At 38.0% G+C, this 20,337-nt stretch overlaps 1 protein-coding gene across 2 annotated transcripts in view; it reads left to right on the forward strand.

Moving 5' to 3' along the window:
- SLC38A3 (solute carrier family 38 member 3) overlaps positions 1 to 20,337 on the forward strand; it is a 124,388-nt gene that overhangs the window by 56,303 nt on the left and 47,748 nt on the right. Inside the window, exon 1 of one of the 2 annotated variants that reach the window (XM_063426596.1) lies at positions 585 to 835. The exons of the other annotated variant lie outside the window; for it this stretch is intronic. The gene's annotated coding sequence lies outside the window, so the exon portion shown is untranslated. Of the gene's footprint in view, positions 1 to 584; positions 836 to 20,337 lie in introns of those variants that run through there. 2 annotated transcript variants of the gene reach the window in all.

Raw genomic sequence — 20,337 nt, forward strand, 5'->3', positions numbered from 1 at the left:
TGGTGAGATAGAAGATGCTTTCAATTAATGAAAGAAGCAACAGAGCCTTGAGTGTTGCCAAATCGGTTTCAGTAATTGAGGTCATTTGACCTTGACACTAAATTGGCATTTTGTTTTTACCTATATTCTTACAGCTATAATCAGGGCAATTCTGTCACAGGGAAAATAGAAGCTGCCCCCTGGCTATTGCCAGATTTGCAATGCAATCATTTCTAGAATAAAATGTCATAATATTTTCTATGATATTATCAGATGGTTGCTAAACACATGCAATAATATTGATATCCTATGACAGAAATAAGGCTACCGGTAATGTAATGAAGTGAGGCACACAGGAAGAGAGGTGTGGGATTGGGAGTGGGGAAAGGTTTCAGTGTACAAAAGTGAGGGAACCGGAAAATGAGTGAGAGGAACATTCTGTAAAGGAAGGGGAAAAGTTGTAACAAAGTGTCTTTCATTCCTAAACCATAAACCTCTCTCTCATTTGCCTTCTCTGTAGAATAGAAGGTCTTAATCCCCCTCCTCTCCATATTGGGGGCGGTGCCAGTTTGGCAATAGTACCCAATGGGACTGGGAGTGTAACTTGGAGTGCATTGCATCTGTAGGAGTCACTGCAAGTCTGACTGAGTGCAGCTTCTAACCACAGAGCCAAGCTGACCTACATATCACAAACTGCCTCTTCTTCTTACCCCACACCCTGCATCACCCACGCTGCTCTCCTAGTCTGCTCAGCACTGTGTACCTCATTCTCCCCCAGAGCCTTGCTGCCCTCTCCTAGCTGGGGTTAGAAGCCTCTGCCGGAGCCAGAAGACACATATCTATCTGCCTAGCACATGTAAGTACTTATCCATGTGTTCCTGGAGGAAGAAGCATGCCTCACTGCGTTAAACCACCTCTGCTATACAGTATAGTTATATAAAAATAATATGAAATCATATATATATCATATATTATATGAGATCGGTATTAAAGTATGTGTTTGTATGTAAGCGTTGGTGTGTAACAATGTGCTCTGAGTGTATGCTATGTGATCTGGCTGTAACAATGTGTATATATTATTTATGTATGTGTGTTAGTGTGTAACAATTCTCACTGCACGTGCTGTGGGTAAGTATTGCTAGACTCCCAGAGCCATGAGGCTGAAGGATCCCCCCCACCCCCCTTCTTTATGTTTTTGGCAACTTTTAAGCTTGTGCACAGCCTGTGCACGTAGTCTCTCTGTCCTTGGGGTTTTATGTGTTTTTTTATTTAATCAAATCTCCAAAAACAGGTAATTATAAAAAAAAAATAAAAAAAAAAAAATCAATAAACCTTCATATTTTGATTCTAAACTTTAAAATAAAATAACGTAAACATTGCCCAGTGATCTTGCTATGTATTAGTTAATATCCAGATAAGTTGAACGGGGTCATTTAATGCTTGCATCATTTTTCTTTTACATTGTATTCATCTTGTAAATTATGAAATCAGTGGCCATAACGTACATGGAAATACGTGTAATTATTGGTATTTAAGTAAGACAGCCCAGTGTGCAAATAATTGTTAAAATGTAACTGATTTCTCTGATGAAAGTAATATCTAAACTTTAAAGATTTTTGATACAAGTAGATATTTTTTGGAAGGCATTGTGTTTAAAACATATACATTGCTAGTGGTACAAATGTATACAAATGAGGATATTGTTTTTCAGGAAAACAGCAATATGTCCTTTTTAATATTTTGTTTTTGATTGCTTATTTTTAATGAATTACTCTTAAAAAATACATTTTATATTGTGCCTGTCATGGTAGGTTACACGAGAGACCATGCAATGTAATCTATATATTGTGCAAGCGGAATTGCTAGCAAATGTACATATTTTTAATTAAATCTAATTAAAGATTGTTCCATCACATGTCACCTGACAGGGAAAGCAGGAGAACAGTCTTTAGTGTGGTTCTCCTGTTTTCCATTGCTGCAACTAGCGTGCTTATAATAATAACAAAGTATTTAACCCGGAAAGGTACATTCAGATTACTCTGGTTTCCAAGTACGTCCTGGGGATGTTACCTTAGCCCAACATCCAGGGGTTGTTACTATCACCCAATTTAATGGTACGCATATGCTGTAGTTCCTGCGATATTTCTTGCATCTCTGATGAATATAGGATTTGATTGACAGATGTCACTTGGTAAAGATGCCAACCTGCTGACAATGAGGCCAGAATATTGGTGCCAAGGGGCAAGTCTACTCTGATTCAGGCACTGTTCCCAAGCTGGGTAAGTAGCCTAGAAGGTGGACATGGGGGACTGGGAGCCAATTATTGTGGGGCTATATACCAGAAAATAGGGGTGCACTGATAGCCAAAATTTCCTAAGCAAGAACTCCAGTTTGGTCTCCAGAGCTAGCTCTGTTAGCTCATTGGTTGAGAGTGATTAATAGCTGAGACTATCAGGCAATGAGATAAGTTCGGCACTGCAGGACTAACTTAGGAGAACTAACATAAGTTCCTACATAGCAACTTATGGCTCTCCAGCGTTGGTAGTGGAGTCAGAAAGTGCCACCTGACAAAATGTCAAGCCATTCAAATTCTGTGTGACTCAGGGCACTCCTGGCAGCTAACCACTACTGATCACTGTAGTGGTTATGGTGTTTTAGTTTCGCTTTACGTAAACACTTCCAAAGGCAATTAAATACATAATGTATCTTTGTGATAAATTGTACATTTGTTGCTTTAAGTTGATAGTTTCCCTTTGCCACCAAGTTTTTATCAAATACAAATAAAGAGATGCTTCAGTCCCCTAAAGCACTTCCGCTTACTTATGTCCTTTACTGGGTAACTAGAAGTCCCCTCTACATTGCCTTTGAGAAGATGTGTTGGTGGATTGCAGTGAATTTTCTGCATGGGACATGTGTCCCAATGCTTCTCTGAGTAGGCACAAGTCATTACTATTGTGTCCCTTTAAGGTATTGGATATGGTACCCAAAATGCCTCTTTAATGTATGTATGTTACTGATGTAAATAATTTATGCAGTTTGTGATGACAGTGTAATGTTGCCAAGCCAATTTAATTAAAAGTAGTTAAATATATTAAGAAGAACCACCTTGAAGTAATATATATATATATAAAAAATAATAATTACTAAACTTAAGGAGTCCATTCACTAAACTGTAAGTTGTAGTGTGTCAGTAATTACTTGAAAACTTGAATCAAAAATTGATGAATTGCCATATAGTTGCTTTGCTTTAAATTAGGCAAGCTGGCTATCAGGGCATTTTAATGCATTGTATAGTAATAGTTATTTTATGAAGTTGCTTGTTAAATGACCAGATGATGACTTGGCTTGCTAAATTTTGGAAACTAACTAACCTTACCAAGATACACTTTCTTAGTTTAGGTAAAAATCGAGTAATGTATTAGAGAATAAACAAACAAACAAAAAAAAAAAACTATCAAAAATGTATTTAGAATTTTAAAAATAATAATTACTCTGTTAAGGATACATTCTTATGATATTTAATAATGTTTCCTTTTACAGAAAGACACATGAAAGATAGATAGAAAGATAGATAGATATATAAGTCGATAGATAGATAGATCGACAGTTAGATAGATAGATCAACAGATAGATAGATCGACAGTTAGATAGATAGATCAACAGATAGATAGATCGACAGTTAGATAGATAGATCAACAGATAGATAGATCGACAGTTAGATAGATAGATCAACAGATAGATAGATCGACAGTTAGATAGATAGATAGACAGTTAGATAGATCAACAGACAGACAGACATGTAGATAGATTGACAGACAGATAGATAGACAGTTAGATAGATCAACAGATAGATAGATAGATTGAAAGATAGATAGATAGATTGACAGATAAATAAATCGCTATACAATACTGCAAGGGATACACTATGTAGGGTTTGTGGCTAAGTGTTTTCTCAAGGATCACCAAATTAATAGTTGGACCTAGAGTGGATACAGTGTGTTCCACGTTCCACACATATATGAGGGAAGCTATTCAGTAAGGACTGCCTTGTCGCTGACATGTGAAGACAATTTGCTGACAATTTGCTGACTTAAACAGCTGAATGAAAAGTTCTGTATACTATATACACTTACAATGGGCAATTGGCAAGGGAAGTGACAATTTAAGGTTTAATAGCCATGCTGAGGTAATAGAAGAATTTATCAAATGTGAAATATCCTTCCTGACCATCCCCGGTTTAGTAAACGACTGTCTAAATAACAGATAGTGAGAGAGACCCTCGTTATGATATCTCAAAGTAACAGAGTTGGCCTTAGGTGCTGGAGAGTTCTCTGTTTTTTGCCAAACGTTTTCAAAATAGATTGACAAGAAATAATGGAAGGCCAATCAAAACTATCAATCACTATAACCACTATAATAATCAGCAGTGGTTATGGTGCTTGAAGTGTCCCTTATATGTCAGGCACTTTGAGGTTAAAGAAAACTTACTTCCATGTATGAGGATTAGAGCACCAGGATATATATCATTCTTATATAGTTATATATGGAATAGCCTGCCTACCACCATCAGACTCTCCCCTAGTCTTTAATCGTTAAGAAGTGCCTTAAAACCCATCTCTTTAGGAAAGCTTATGGCTTCTCAGAGTAACCTCTACCTTAATTACCTGTCTCTTGCTCTCTCCTAAAGGGCAGCACTCTACTCTCTCCTCCAGCTCTGCCTCACTCCCATCTTATTTAATTGCAATTTCTTGTCCTAATGTCTTTTCTACCCCACCTCCTATAGACTGGAAGCTCGTTTGAGTAGGGTCCTCGTCAACCTATCGTTCCTATAAGTTTTGTAATTGTCCTAGTTAATAGTTGTTTATAGTTAAACCCCTCCCCCCCAAACCCCTCCCCCCCCTCTTATATTATTGTACAGCGCTACAAAATCTGTTGGAGCTATATAAATGGCAATAATAATAATAAAAAAATCAAGTACTCTGCATAATAATTTATTGCTATGGCAGTAAAAGTGACAACACTATGGTCGTAAAAAAACTTGATGAAAGCTTTTTTTGACTGTAACGGTCACTTTCACCTCTGCTGCAAAAAAAAATATCAAAAGAAATGTTTAATCCTTTAAATAGTCTTGGATTCATTTTGGATTCTTTGTGGAACCTGACAGGTTTTAGGCTCTGTCCATCCCGCACCTTAGTAAGGTAAAATGCTGGTCTCACACGATTAATTTTTGTGCGTATTTATCAGACATTTTTTGAGCTGCTTTTACATGTACTGTTTATAAATATTAAGTGCTTTTTACACACCATTGTTTTGGGCACTTTTTTGAATTTTACATATAATGTTTTGAATTGGCACTCCAGGCACTTAGATTGCAAACGTAACAAACAACACTATTTATATTTGTGTGTAGATATTTATATATGTATCAGGTTGTTTGTTAGGCCTAAGGGAAAGTTGATTATACAGGGTTAACATGATGCAAATCTACATTTTAGGGGTGATAGAATTAATTATTATGCTGTGAATTTAAAATAAATTTGCATTCAGAAAGTATTGGCTGCAGGGTACTGCCGCTACAAGTCATGAAAATTGCATCACATTCCGCTGTAATTGTTATTAGCTTCTTTAAGTTAAAAAATAAATATAATTCACTATAGGAAGGCATAATAATCTTATTTTTTCCGGGACTATAAATTCTCTTCTGTTGTTGTGACCACTGTCCATCCCCTTTGATGTTACGAAAGTTAATATCTTAAACTTTCCTCATTTCCAGAGGCAAAACACCTCCGGTACAGCAGCCTGCTCAGCCTCTGTCTTCATCAGCAAGCCTGCTGATGTCTTTCGCATTCTCATCCAGTCTAATGCTTTTTCATAGAGAAGCCTTAGGGATGAGAAATGCACGTGTGGCAAAAATCTCACTCGATGGAATGCTGTCGACGAGGACATTAGACTGAATAACTGAGTCTGACAGGGCTGTTACAGTGGAAATGCCTCTAGTGTCTGTTAGGAAGACAGCCGCAATAAAAACGTTTCTCCAAAATGGCAGTGTTTTACATTGAAAAAACAACAGGGGCACTGCACCCAGACTGCTTCGCTGAGGTACTTATAGTGTCCCTTTCAAACATCAGGCTTTTAGGAGGAAGTATATCTTGTTGTTGTTAGTTTGACAGCCACTTACGGTATGTTCTCCGAAAAAAGTAAACAGTGCTATTTCTCAGAAACATCAATGTGCTACATTGTCACGCAAAAGGGACAGCATCTGTCATTAAGAAGTAGTGATTTTTGTTATGCTTAAAGTGTCAATTTAAAGCAGTAGTGACCTATAAAACGGAAAATGGCTTCTGTACCTTTAAAGATAATATATTCTAAAACCAGAGTATGTTTGAGAGAATAAGTGACAGTTTATTCCTTTCAATAGTCCTGCTAGTCTTGGCTGTGGTTAGTCAGGCTTTCCAACATTTTCAATTCTGAGGTATTCATATTGATAGAATGTTTATGTTTACATTGTGTTGAACTTACACAGAAATTCCCTCTCAGTCAACTATACACATAAAGCAAACAATGGACTACTGCGTCATATGTATGCGGAAGATTATCTCAAAAAGAGGAGCTCTAATAAGCATTTGCTTGCTGAACCCTGCATTTTCCTATGATGCTGAAGGGTATAATCTATCTATTGGTGCAAAACAAGATATTCAGCTTCAGTGTCCTCTGCAACCATCCAGGGGTTGCCAGCATTGGGGTATACCACAGATCAAGTCCCCAAAAAGAGCAGAATGAGCATATCATTAGATGGGGTCACACTGCGCAAACTGAACTCTGTGGCATTCTGCGTGTGTGCTGCCCTGGGTAGGTTTGGCAAGCGTGATTGGGGGTCAGGCTAGCTGACATTTATGCCAGGCTGACATGCCTTTTTTTCCAACGTTGATGCCCCTTTGGGCAGCAATGAAATACACATTTAATGCAGGTTTCCTTAAGTTATAATATTATAATACAAGGTAAAATATATATTTGTATGATGGTATAGGATTACTGTGTTCTCATTATATCTGGCGCAGTATTAATCCTAAATATATATTGCATTTTTAAGAGGCAGTAAACCCTTTTTAACTTGTTTTCATTGAGAATATGCAAAATACATTGCCTCATGATCTGTTTCCATTCAGTGGATAGATTTCCAGATACTTATTTGTTTTGTATACATCACTCACACGTACTTCTAAATGACATGAGGAAGTATGAACGTCAAACAGTCACAGCAGAATTCAACTGTTTTAGTGACACCCTCAAGAGAATTGTAGTAAGCTAATCAAGATTCGCTACAACAAATTTCTAGTGCACTAACCATGCAGAATATTAAAGGGACACTATAGGCACCCACACCACTTCATCATAATGAATTGATCTGGGTGCCATGTTCCTCCCGTTGTTTATGCATTATGTACATTTTACTTTGTTGTATCTTTATGTTATTTTTCTTTGTGAATGGGCTTTTTTTTTTTTTTAAATTCTTTATTTTTTGTGTGCAAGAGTTAAACATACAGGTTTTTTCATGCCACGACAGTAAAAAACAGGCATTTCAAGAGGCATGAGATTTGTGGCATATGATAGTACTGCACATTTTTTTTTTTTTTAAACGATAATCAGACAATGAGGTTTCATATACTGTGTACATTTGTTATAGTAAAGGATTAGTTTACAAGCTATAGGTACCGGTCTAGATTATGCAGGTCATACATATTTACTCGAGGGTGTGCCATCTAGACAGACAGTAGATGATTACAAATGAAAAAAATAAATAAAGTAATATACAGTGTGCTTGAGTGAAAGTAATACTACGCTTGAGCGTAAGGCGCATGTAGATATAGTAAAACAGGATTCTACTGTTAGTCGTTATGAATAACCAATATAATATTATTATCGCCTGAGGGTGTTTTAAGTAGGATTGCTAGTTTCAACATGGGCAATATATAAATGAATATTAAAGCAACAAACAGCAAAAAGAAAAAGGAACGTTAAATCATGTTGGCAGAATATAACTGGCTGATACCCTTGTTATACTGGGTCTGGTGTGAGTCTGTTTATGGCGTTTAGCCTATGCCACTTAAAGTCCAGGTACAGTGAGGACGGCTGATATCAGTCTCTGTTTCTCCCGCCTGCTCTCTCTGTGTGCGGTGCAGCTGCAGGAGCAGGTGTGTCCGCCGTGTGGCTTAAGGGGACTTTCTCTGGGTCGCACTGCCCCTGACGGGTGAGTCTGGAGCTCTGTGGTCGAGGTGGGTAGAAAGGACCACGCTACTGGGCTTTTCGGGAAAGTGTTGCCCGCCGCTGTGATTTCTTGTGCCTTCTCCTTTTGGTAGTCATGCGGGGGGATGTTTGTTCTTGCCGCTGTGTGTAGCAGGGTGGCCCCCGGTAGCTGCTGGGCTTTCCGCAAGCTTATGGGGTAGCTCTTTGGGCTGTTCCCCCTCAGGAGGTCGGTGTGGTGTCGCTGTGATACGAGCCTCCCACTTGGCCCAGAAGTTAGCAAAGATCGCGTCTAAGCGCTCCAGCACCAGTTCGGCGGCCCGTTCTCGTGGCTCCATCGGCTGTTTCAGGCTAGGTTGGCGGGGCAGAGGTATGACCGCCATCTTAGATTAGTCAGCCGCGATCAGGAGTCGTGGGGTGATAGTCGCTTAGGGTCGGTATAGGCTTCAGCCAGTGGATACCGGGATAACCCCCACCGGTCCGGGGGGGGAGAATAGTTTTAATCCCGAGTCCATTCCGTTCGACTGAGGAGCTAGGAGAGCGGCCGTCTCCCCCAGCTCAGGCTTGTGTAGGCCGCAAGCCGCTACCAGAACGGACCGGGGTCGGACAGGCTCACAGCGGGTATCCTCCGGTGCACCGAGGACCCCTTAGCAAGATGTGTGCTTTTTGTAACTTGGTCGCTGGATAGCCCGGGTGTAAAACTCAATTACTTCGGGCCAGAAGCAGGAGCTCTTACAGAGCACGTCTGGCTGCCTCGGCTGTCAGGCTCCGCCCCCCGTGAATGGGCTTTTAACTGTGTTGAAATGGTGGAATTTTTCAGTTCAGGATTTCTTTATTAGAGTCATGTTGTCCTACATGCATATGTTGTTAAATTCACCATCTACCCTAGATCTTTATGGAATATTTGGACCCAGTGACTATATTGTTTATTACACAAAGGTATATTAGTTTTACCTAACCATTTGAAAAAAAAGTGATTGCTCTGCAAAACAGTGGCTTTAAAACTTTTTATTTTCAGACATGCATGGAACATTTTTAACTTTTTATCAGTCAAACTCTTTTTATATGCTCAGTTAGAGAATTTATTTTTCTATGAAACAACAACAAAATATCACAAATTATGCCAAAAGGTACATCTAAAGAGCAGATTAATTTTATGGCAATTGTGTGCATTTCTTAAAGGGACGTTCTGAGTCTCCTGAACACAATGCACTACAGTGGTTATGGTGCTCGGACATACATGACACTGTTCCACAGAGTCAGATTGTTTTGGAATGGTTTCATACTTACCGGCGTTCTTATGTATGCATGTGATCTGGCCCATTTCCACAGATATCACGTAAGAGCAAGTTGTGCTTCAAATTAGATATACATTATATTAATTTTAGCCATATTATCATTTAATTGCCTTGACTGAGCACCTCAGCTGATGCTTAAAGCCAATGAATACTTCCAGAAAAATATTGCTATCCCTAATGCTTTATAGGTATCTGTGAAAAGAGGACAAGCCAAAGGAGCAAAGGGGACTCAAGTAAGTGTGAAACCTTTAAAAAGCAATTGGACTCTTAACAGGCTGTAGTGGTTATGGTGCTTAGAGTGTTTCTTTAATTTGCATTTCCTGAGAAGTGTTTTTTGATGTACTTCACTATAGTAATTATTTTTTTCTCTACATTTGTATTCTTTTATTTATATCACTCTAACAGATAGGCACACTTTAAAAATAATCGGCAGTCCCAAAAGCACGTGGATGACAGAACTGGTTTTAGGCTGATGCTCACAGCTTTAGCTGGCAAAATCACCAGAGAATACCCCAAAAAAACAAAACAACCTGAAATATATGTCCTCCAAGGAAAAGGATGCCTTTTCTGCTGTAACCCACACTCATATCATGTGCATGCCATCCCATAATGCACTGAGAGTGCCATATGGGTCAAAGGTCAGATCCTCCATTTTGATGGCTGTCTTTGTGTTTTTTTCTGTACACCTTGTTCCTAGCATTGTGTGCTGACACATATAATTATTTATGTGCATCTATTGGCCAGTTCTCTCACACAATATAGTGATAGAATTAGGATCACTGCAAAATGTAATTTTGTCATGTTTGTCATAATGGGACAAAGTGGATTTCCTGAAAAAAGAGAGTGCGTATACTAGAGACAAAATTCACATGCGTGGAATATCCTACCAGAAATGACAGAGATTGAGCAGTAATCAAAATCAAATATTAAAAAAACCTGTATTTTGCACAGAAAATGGACAGAACAGGATTAAACATAATGTGACCTTAGGCAGCTGCCTAGGACCCCGTGGCATGTTAATCCTTCTCTGAGAACGAGCAGACTTAGTTGGCCGACTATCTGTCTGTACAAATGTATGTGAGTTGCTAAATTCCCTTAAGTATTTTGATGGCTAATGGCAGCTATACCTAGTTCTTTGTATGTGTAAAAAAAGGTTAATATTTAACCAGTTGTGGAAGACATCATGTGCTCCTGTTTGATGTGATGAAATAAGGCCAGAGCCTGTTTTGTAAGGAAAGATAAATAATCGTTGTAAGTCAGAGTGCGGTTTATTCTTTAAACCAACAATTGTGGAGAACTGAATAGGAAGTTTGTGAATTTGAGAACAAAATACTTGAGCTAGATATATTTCAGAGTTTTAGATTATTATTTTTTTTAACATTTATTTAAATTTTGTCTGCTTTGGCCTAAAATTTAGAAATTCCTTTGTGAGTTCTCCACAATCCACACTTTAGTGCATAAACCCCACAAATTGGGTCACCAAATCTTATTACCCAGATTTCGGTGATAGCAATGGCTGATACTGTTCTATTACAGCAGTTTTACGCCGCACTTTGCTGATACTCATACAGGGTTGTTCACCAAAGTGAGAATTCAAGGTGAATTCAAATTGAATTTGCCATGTAAGGCCAGAGAAGTTGAATGGAAAGCATAGCTGAGTTAGAGAATTCCTCCATTTTGGCTATTTTGACCGTAAAATTTAAATTCACTTCGAATTCACCTTGAATTCTCACTTTAGTGAATAAGCCTGATAAGGTTAAATCATTTGTACACCTGTTTGGCCTTGTGGGATAAAAAGAACAAATATATACAAAAACAAAAAAGAAAAAAAATCTTTTGTATGTAGAACAACTTGTATTATGATATGGTAAGTAAATCCATGGCCAGCACAGATTCCTTCTAGGCAGAATGTTGACATTCTTTTTGGCCAATTGATTGACTTTAGTAGCGACTTCACCTTATGCAGTTCTCTTCATATCTGAATTTAAATGTGCAAACTTCTTATAAATCTAGTTGTCCTCATCAGCTTACATGGCATATGCATAGTGGGTATACCGAGATACATCCTACACACACCATGTTCAGAGCTACCAACAAGCTCGAACCTAAGCACCAGTCTAAGCACCATATCCTCTACATGCCATTGTAGTGGTTATGGTGCTTTTAGGATGCTGACACAAACTGTTTATGAGTGGTTTGACCAAAAACCGAGAGGGACCATCCTTCTATTTGCCTGTTGCTAATGCAGAAGGCCCACTTCCGCGTTTGCAATAATAATTTTTATCCGTACTTGGATTGCATTGATTGACTGGGCCCATCTGCACCAACTGCATTCTAATAGCATCATAATCGTTATTAAGCTGCCCCTTTAACGTATGCCAACAAAAGGTGGAGCTGACAAACACCAGATGCAAGAGAGCCATGGCTCCTAAAAATATTACATTTGACGTCTATCATTCCTGAGTATGTAATTTGTGAAATTGTGGGTTGACCTGTTTCCTAGCTCCTGAAAGAAACGCATATGAAAAAATATGCAAATGAATATAAAAGAAAATGAGAAAAAAAAAGATGCTCACATTTGAAGTACCGGTATATTTTGTAAATCCTCCGGCTTTGTAAGTTATGCATTGAACTCTTCAGAGACCCATAAGTGCCACAGCCAATCATGACACTTCCATAATATCCTACAACAGAGCTGAGCTTAACCCGTAATTCTTCATATAAAGCATTTTTGTCTTTGAGTTACTCATTTCTCCCTCTCTATTTCTCTGTTCTGCTTCAATTTCTTTTTCCAACATGATTACCTTTTGCTGAAATACATAGCTGCAGTGACACTCAATAACTTTTTTTAATGGTATTTTTTACTTTAAGTAGGCAAGAGTGATACAACATTATATTGCTGGCATACGGGCTCCAGTAACAGGTATGTTCTTATACGACATGAAGTATACGGTGTAAATATGTTTATTTGAAATAGGGTTGGTTTCATGACTTTTTAACCAAGTCATTTCTTCAGCTATATACATAGGGCAGACATAGCATTATAATACACATTATATGTTTGGTAGTCATGGCAGCTGAAGCTCTCTAAATGTTGGTGAGCAATGCATCATGGTGTCTACTTCAGATCTTTAGAACATAAGGATAGATTGATTATTTTATTCCATCTTGTCACATGTTTAGTTTTTAGCACTTTTTTCTTGCAGTTAATATTTCAGTACTAATTACCGTGATGTCTGTTGCAACATATAATATTCAGAAAATGATTGCCAAGCTTCTTCAGTCACACTTTTTCACACAGTCCACTCAATCATCAACCACCTGACTGGCTGGAGGACTGATGAAAAGTTTCAAGGGACACTCCAAACACCATAATCACTGCAGCAATTATGGTGCCAGGAGTGCCCAAGATGTTGCTCTGTGCCTCCTCTACAGCCAGCAGAAAGCCAGAAAGTTTCTGGTTAGGAACTTCTGTTAGCCCTCCTGAGCAAGGTCTTGCAGTGCAGGGCTAGTTGATTGGCTTAAATGGGGAGCTGACTGCTCTCAGCCAATGACTGCTCTTAGCCTTAAACTGCCGGGCTTAGCTCAGAGAGAGAGCTTTTAGCTCTCTGTAGAGTCTGGTGGAGGCAGGGAGCAGCATCCGGAGGACCACAAGTAAGAAGTCTAACCATTCTAAAATGATTTGTCTTCTTACATGGGGGAGGGGGTCAGAGCATTATGCAGTATGGTTCCTTTAAAAGAGCTCCAGTGTACTTGCTATTAAATTCAGTCCATTTTGGGATCATTAATAACATTATTATTGGGGCACAAGTGTGAAAGCAAGAACATATTTTTTTTTAAATGACTTAGGAAAAAAAACATGTAGATGCATTGAGTGCCTTTTAAAGGAACACTATAGTGTCAGGAATACAAATGTATTCCTGACACTATAGGTCCAAATAGCCGTTTTGGTGACCAGCACCCCCTTGTCCCCTGTTAAAAGGGTGATTTTACTCACCTTTTTCCAGCGCCACGTGGGTCCCCGTGGCTGGCACCGTCTCCGTTCCGCCCGCTTGACTGAGATCATAACATTTTCCCATAGGAAAGCATTGGGAGGCTTTTGTGCATTCACGGCAAAACGCAGTACTGTGCCATTCAGCATCTCCTCATAGAGATGCATTGAATCAGTGCATCGCTAAGGGGCATGTTCAGCGGTTCCATGCAGAGCGTGGAAACGTTGAACATAGCACTGACCCAGGAAACACCTCTAGTGGCCATCTGAGTGACTGCCACTAGAGGTGTTCCTAGGTGATAATGTAAACAAAACATTTTCTCTACAAAAGGCAATTTTGACATTACAAAGTCTGCAGAGATAGGCAGTTTGGCTATTTTAAATTAAAATCTGAAATTCACTTTGAGTTCTCATTTTAGTGAATAAAACTGTGGTACATCTGTTTCTCTCATTAACAGTTAAAGGTTAAAGTTTCCACCTTGGAGATACTGTCTCTGCTTGTGTCTGTTTGTCCAGTCCTCCACACGCCCTGAATTCTCAGAGACTTATTTTTAATAGAAATATTATGTTAGAAGTGGAATTTTTGAGTCTCTCAGTTGGATAACCTGTGGTCTTTGGCCTTAGTTTGGTTTAAGTCTAGAACTCCAACACTTGTGCACATGTGCATCCAGCCCTGCCCAGTCGTTGCACGCTGTGTGTCAAAACCCAAGGCTGCTAAGCAAATACTTGTTTTAATGTCACTGTGTCACTATGTCAAAAGTGACAGGCATTACATTTAAAGTTGGTTGTATTTGTTTTATTGAAGAGAGTTCTTGAGAAGTTTATTACCAGGAGTGTAATTATAGTGCTGCTTTACTGCTGGTGAAAACTGAAGCAGTGGGGTGAGAAAGGCTGTTAGGAGTAAGTATAGAACATTGCAAGGCAGCAATTTTGTGTCCAGGCCAAAGCCAGCCCCAGCCATGAATGAGTGCTTGGGCATCTGCTGTGAAATATAATGCAAGTGATTACAAATACATATTTGTTAAATAGTTACTCCAAACTTTTTTTAATGAACATTTTTTTAAAATTTAGATTGCCCTGCTGGGCATTAGTCATTTGGTCCCACCCACTTTATAATTAAGAAAACCCCTTCCCTTGCTAACCAGCAGAAATGCTGCACATACAGATTCCTACCACCATTGCCATTTCCAAAAGCAGAGTGAGGTCATGGTGGTTGAAGTAATCCTTTAAATATAGGGAAGAGAACATAATATTAAACCTGAAAGTAGAAGTCAAAAAAACGGGTGGGTGTACCAGCGCTAATGTGGATAATCAGAATATTATGTACCAAATGGCTAAAAATTAACACGAGAAGCTGCTAAATCACCAAAAGTCTTATCTTAAAAACTAAGGAATAAAATACGGAGTGATGGTGAAGCGCTATATTAAACTCAAGGTGTGGAAACAGGAGATAATTCTAAAGGAGTATAAATGTACCTCAATATAAACGTTTCTTGGAACCTTAACCTTGATATAATTTCCTTAAAAATATAAACATAAAAAACATATCATAGCGTAAAACTGTAAAATACACAATGTAGTATGTATAAGAGAATATTCCCACTCACACTCTGAAGAGCTAAAAGGTTTTAGCTCAATTCTTGCGCCTGCAGGGTCCGTAAAGGCGACCCTCTCCCTTCTTGGGGAACCTTTATCCTTCTTATTTCCGATCTAGGATACAGAGCATATATAGTGCAGTACCTTTAAAGTTCTTTAAAATAAGTAAAATAATAGATGTGGTACTCACAAACCAAGAGCCTTCAGAATAGGCTCAATGGAACAGCATATGTGGTTAAGGACCACAATCCTTCTTTCTTGTAGCAGGAAGAATTGCCCAATAGTATTTTGGTAAAAAATATTTATTATACTATTACTTTAAAACATAATCTAATACAAGTAAATACTATATAGGCAAAAAATAAATAATAAAAGAGTCCAATAATTGTAGTCTCCAGGACGCGTTTCGCCTAATAGGCTTCCTCAGCTGGATCAAAAAGTCTTTATGTTAAAGACTTTTTGATCCAGCTGAGGAAGCCTATTAGGCGAAACGCGTCCTGGAGACTACAATTATTGGACTCTTTTATTATTTATTTTTTGCCTATATAGTATTTACTTGTATTAGATTATGTTTTAAAGTAATAGTATAATAAATATTTTTTACCAAAATACTATTGGGCAATTCTTCCTGCTACAAGAAAGAAGGATTGTGGTCCTTAACCACATATGCTGTTCCATTGAGCCTATTCTGAAGGCTCTTGGTTTGTGAGTACCACATCTATTATTTTACTTATTTTAAAGAACTTTAAAGGTACTGCACTATATATGCTCTGTATCCTAGATCGGAAATAAGAAGGATAAAGGTTCCCCAAGAAGGGAGAGGGTCGCCTTTACGGACCCTGCAGGCGCAAGAATTGAGCTAAAACCTTTTAGCTCTTCAGAGTGTGAGTGGGAATATTCTCTTATACATACTACATTGTGTATTTTACAGTTTTACGCTATGATATGTTTTTTATGTTTATATTTTTAAGGAAATTATATCAAGGTTAAGGTTCCAAGAAACGTTTATATTGAGGTACATTTATACTCCTTTAGAATTATCTCCTGTTTCCACACCTTGAGTTTAATATAGCGCTTCACCATCACTCCGTATTTTATAATATTAAACCTCCTAGGATGAAACAGTTCCCATTTAATCTCTATAACTTTCAATAAAGACTAATTGGCAAAATTGAAGTTGGCATCCTGTGTTCAGACAGACAGACTATAGATAGACAGATAAATAGATAGTGACACTGCAATAGTCTGAGACATTCCTATGTGATATGGACAGGCTATATATGAGCATATCTGGCTGGCTGAGGGTAATTACCATTGTGTTAACAATTAATATAAATGTTTATTATAAAGACACCTCATACAAGATGAGTACATAATGCCTCTGCATAGAATAATGTGCAGTGAGATCGTATGTCCATGCACCCTCTTAATTTACAAAATGCAGATGTATTTATAAGCAGTATAAGTGAGATGTAGAGGAGTTGTTCACGTTGTGTTTGTATAATGTTTTAGTCATTTTACTCCACGCTAAGCCTTCGCAGTGATCAGGTGACATATTAAAGGCTTGCTTGTTATCATTCGTGGCTTTGTTACAGCCGCAGCTGTTTAGCTTATTGCTCTGTCACCAGAAGTTATCTATGTTATTAAAATAGAGATGTTTATCTGTTTGGCTGGTATTTGTCCTTTTGTCCAAAAATGGCATAACAATGTAGCAAACAATTGTAATGATTTGTGCAACATAAGCTATTAGTGAGAAGCTCATTTAGGAGCAACCAAGGTGTGTGATTTTTTTTTCCTGTTTGAAATCTGCCTTTCTTAGTTAAAAGAAGACACCTCCTGTGGTCATGCTAAGCCAGAGAACAAAATCATGTTGGCAAGTCCAACTGGGAGGCCCGTAGCTGTGCCCTGATTTGTGTTCTGCCCTTGCAGGTAGACTAGGCACCTGGCACTGTATCCAGCTGTTTCTATTCTATCATAAACTGTTTTACAGAGGAGTGCCTTAGTTTGACTCCTAGTCATGGTCTGGGAACAAGCTTTACTTTAGTCCCATTGATGACTCTAGTCTATCTTGCTCACAGTCTCATATAAAATAAAGCGTGAAGCATACATGTACAAAATACTCTACATTTTCTTCCTAAATTTATACATGTTACATAAGAGCATGTTACATCCTTATATAAAATGTTAGCCCTACAGATAATTTTTAGAGCAGAACAAATGTATCCAAATCAGTTATAAAGACTCTAAGCTAGCTTGATGAGTGATCTCATCCCTCATCTTCCAATTTGGCTTCATTTGACAGCTTTTTTGTTTTGTTTCTCCATCAAGCAACCTTGTGCAAAGAAATAAAAGAGGTTCAGTGACGGTGGTCTTGCTAATTGGACCTTAGACAGAATGATTCACAGTTGAAGTGGGAATTGTCGTGGATTTCAAATGTTAGGCCAAAGTAAATGAATTGGAAAATAAATTCCAAAACCTCAATGCTTTGAGTTCAGCTATTTTTTTTTCGGCCTAAAATTTTAAATTCACAGTTACTACTACTAAGACTATAGAAAATGAACAATAAAAAGAAGCAGTTATGTGAAGTAATTCTGTGGAACAGGGGGAGACATTTTAAATGAAGTGGTTGGAAGGTGCAGTGAGAACAGCTATTATAGGAGGGGATGAAATAATAAGGAATGATAGAATATAGCTTTAGGGCTTGTTAACTTGTAGAAGTATAAGGCATGATTATATAAGTTGTATTGTGCGACTACTACAACCCTTTAGAAAGCTACTGGGAGAGCACATTTGTAATACGTTGAGAGTATTTGTTGGTTTTTTGGAGAGCGTTTTCATAATGTAGATACTGCTATTCATGCTCTGGAACCTTACGGTGGTTTATACAGCAGGGAGAGAACAAGTTCCCACATGTCCATATCTGAAACAGTAAACATTAATCAGTGCTTGTCCCGGACTTCGTCGATTAACACATTGACTTAGCACGACCACAGGAGGACACAGAGGTGTGGCTGGGAGGGTTACAAGAATATGAATAGGGTGATCTTAAATATCAATCCGGTGCTGGATATCCATTATTTTTTTATCTTGACACACTCTCGATATATTTAGTAAGTTAGTTTTTATACGGATTTCAAGAGTTCTGATGATTTTACTTGTCCTCTTCTCTGTTATACTATTCTATCCCAATTACTTAATGATGCAATTACATTTATAAATCCATTTTGTAACTGTGTTATTTTAATATGTGAGTAATAGATGTTTTTTGTGCTCTGGTAGTACGCATTGCATCATTTACTGATGTAACAATGTTGAGTATTGGAATATACCAGAAATCTGATATGGCCGAGGCTTTATTTTTGTATGTCCCTTGGGACAAGGTCTGTTTCATTAATCATCTGTCTGTTAGTGGCCATACATACATTTTCATATAGCTTTTTTTGTTTTGGAATGACACATTTATTGACATGTTTATTCAGTTAATATAAGGAATTTTAAAGAATCGAATAAGGAATTGTACTTTTCTTTTCTTTTTTTTTTTTTATTCTTTATTTATTCCAAGGCAAGACACCTCATGAAATCATACATTACAACAGGGTTATAAATATTATTCTAAAGACATATCCATATTCGCACGAGGTGAACAAGCGTGCGTTTTTATAGAAACAAACTTCACTATAGTGCAGCAGACCGTTGTGTGTCAACTGCTGTAATCCGTACATCAGTGGTGCCCCGCCGGGTTTTTTGATAAAGGGTAAAACAGTGAGAATCTGACCAACCATTGTGAGCAGGACCCTGACATCCAGTGCCTAGGTTTGTCGACCTATATAGTGCTCTGGTGAGATCGTAGCAATCGAGGTATCTAGCTCAGCTTTTAGTGTCACTAGTGTTGCATTACCAGTTTAAAGTTATTTCCTCCTGTGTCTCATCATATGAAAGGTAATGCCCTCGCAATTGTTATGGTCGAAATGTAAGTGTCGGTCAGAGGGAATTGTACTTTTCTTGCCAAAATAACTGAGCTGGAAAATTAATTTTAAGTTTCAAATTTTGCCAAATAAGCAAATTCCATTGAAATTCCAACACAGTCTAAATATATCATAAGACAAAATATGGACTACTTTGTATTTATTTTATCTCCACTTAACAAATCTTGACAGAAGGTGGGGCTTCTGCCGTCTAGTTTTGTCACTTCCTCCAGCCATCACAAACTCCAGCTGTGAGAATAGGGCATTGTCATTGCACCACAATATCTATGAAGGTTCTTGTGGTCTTGCCGGATTCACCATAGACATCAGTGTTATATTCTCACCCATGTGCAAAAATTAAAGCACTGATGCCTGTGGGAGACAGCACTAGGTAAGCATAGCTTAGTTCTACTTTAACCCAGGCCACCTCACACCAAGTGGTGATGTCACTTGGGACAGAGTCACTTAAAATATGTGTCTCTGTCTCTGCAAACTCCACCCTGAGTTATTCGATAAACTGAAAATTGTCAGGAATTGACCAAGGAATTGTACATTTTAGGCCAACATTTATTTTTAAGTCCGGCAACTTTATCCTAAAATGTGCAATTCCTTAGTCATTATTTGACAGCTCCCGGTTTCGTGAATACACTTGACAGTGTTGGCATAGATCAGTGGACAAACTGGATATCATATCTGTGCCAAGCTGCTGTTGAATGAGGCGAGTAAATTTAGAATTTTCTTAATCATGGTTGAAAAAGTCAAAGATTTCACAGGTCATCTACTTGGAACATGTTAAAGTATTTTGAGTTACCTGATTCTAGATCAAAGCTAGAACCGTGGGCGGAAGTGGGGGGGAGTCTTGATTTCGACAAGTAAAAGAGACATGAGTAGAAGGGGACAAAAATGCCAGATATTATTCTTGCAGAAAATAGCATGTGAGCAAAGAGCAGTCACTGGCAGTGCCATCCATAGTGACTTATATAAGTTATGGCATCATTGAATGTGTATAATAGAACTCGTATATACCACATCAGCCTTCATTCCATCATATTGCTAATGAAATATTAGAGTATATCATGCTAACACATTATACAGATAAGAACAATAAGCAACAATGTATATTGTTGGATAGCTTTGTGGTTAGTGCTCTAGTTGAGGTATCATGGGTTCAATTCCTGGCAAGGGAATTATTGTGTTAAAATGAGTAGCAATGAGTATATTAATGTTATCATTCTATACTACTGGACTTAAGTAGCTAAAAAAAATG

This window comes from Pelobates fuscus, chromosome 7 (genome assembly GCF_036172605.1).
Source record: "Pelobates fuscus isolate aPelFus1 chromosome 7, aPelFus1.pri, whole genome shotgun sequence".
Classification (NCBI taxonomy): Eukaryota; Metazoa; Chordata; class Amphibia; order Anura; family Pelobatidae; genus Pelobates; species Pelobates fuscus.